Raw genomic sequence first — 1402 nt, 5'->3', positions numbered from 1 at the left:
TTTAAGTGGAGAGAAATGTTTTGAGAATGATGTACAAATGCGCTTTACACAATTGATGTGTGTATGGATTGCGATAACAGTTGTATGAGCCCCTAATAATATGTTCAAAAAAATAAAATAAAATGTGTCATAATAGCATAAATAATATAGTAGCCCTAAAAATCATATTTTACATTTGTAAGGCTCAAAAATGGAGAACTATTGTTTAGAAAGCACTGAATTTTTGTTTATGGGAATAGAAATTTGGCAACAGATATTGGTAATAGTTGTACGACATCATTGATATAACTTTTTTGCTTGAATGGTACATGTGAAAATATTGAATTTGGAAATATGCTCTGCACTGTTTTTACAAAAGTAAAAATATTTTTAAGTGAGAATATATTGATGGCAAACATGTATGCACACACAATGACAGTTTTTTTGGTGGTAAGTTGACCGTATATACTGGTATATAAGCTGAGTTTTTTAGCACATTTTTTTATGCAATTTTGTGGTAAAATTAGGTGCCTCGACTGATAATCAGGTCGGCTTATACCTGAATATATACGAGTATATGTAATTTTTTTCTGCTTTGGGGGTGTTTTTTTGGGGGGGGTATTTATTTCCCTTTTGATTAAATCTTTTGTTTTCTTTTTGTTTTGTCTCTATTATTGTTGGTTTGCCTACCAATATAAGAAAAGCATGGGAGGCAAGCCTGAGGAGAAAATAACTGGACCAACGGTTCCAAAGGGACTTGGGGGGAGGAGGAGGAAAGGGGAAGGGAGCGCTGAGCAAACAACGCCATAGACAGCGGAAACTAGGGATTAAAAGCAACAACAAGGAGGACATAGAGATCCTGGGGTGTTGGAGCCACAGCAATCTAGCTGAGAGGAAGTACTAAGAGGCAGAAGAAGGGCGATTGTGACCGTGGGATAGGAGGGAGGTGAAAGGAAACAGAGAAAAGATCTAGGAAGCAAAGCTATGGATCAAGGTATAAACAGAGGTGTGTACATATGCAAATATATTAATTCATAAAAGTAGAAGTATTGGCCTCTGTACATATATTTATATGGCAATACACCGAGGAAGTGGATGGACTTTGGGCCTCTGCTCAAACCCTCCCTCAAGGCAAGAACACTTTGTTCTAAGAACCTGGCATTCCGTGATGCTCACCCTCCTAGCAAGATCACTGAAGACAAAATGGGTGCATAAGAAAATGTGGTACAACCTTCCTCTAGTTCTTAAATGCTTCCTCCCCCCAACTACCAGGACCCCAATTCTGCCTTGTAGACCTGGCTAGACCAGATGATGCACAGCAGTACAGATGGGAATTAGAAATGCAGGGAATCTAGGACAGATGAACCCCTCAGGACCAGGGGTGACAGTGGCGATACCAGGAGGGAAGGGGGGTGTAGAAAGG

Source organism: Echinops telfairi, unplaced genomic scaffold (assembly GCF_000313985.2).
Source record: "Echinops telfairi isolate 266 unplaced genomic scaffold, ASM31398v2 ScPeMD7_6;HRSCAF=24_0, whole genome shotgun sequence".
Classification (NCBI taxonomy): Eukaryota; Metazoa; Chordata; class Mammalia; order Afrosoricida; family Tenrecidae; genus Echinops; species Echinops telfairi.
This window is presented reverse-complemented; position numbering follows the sequence as displayed.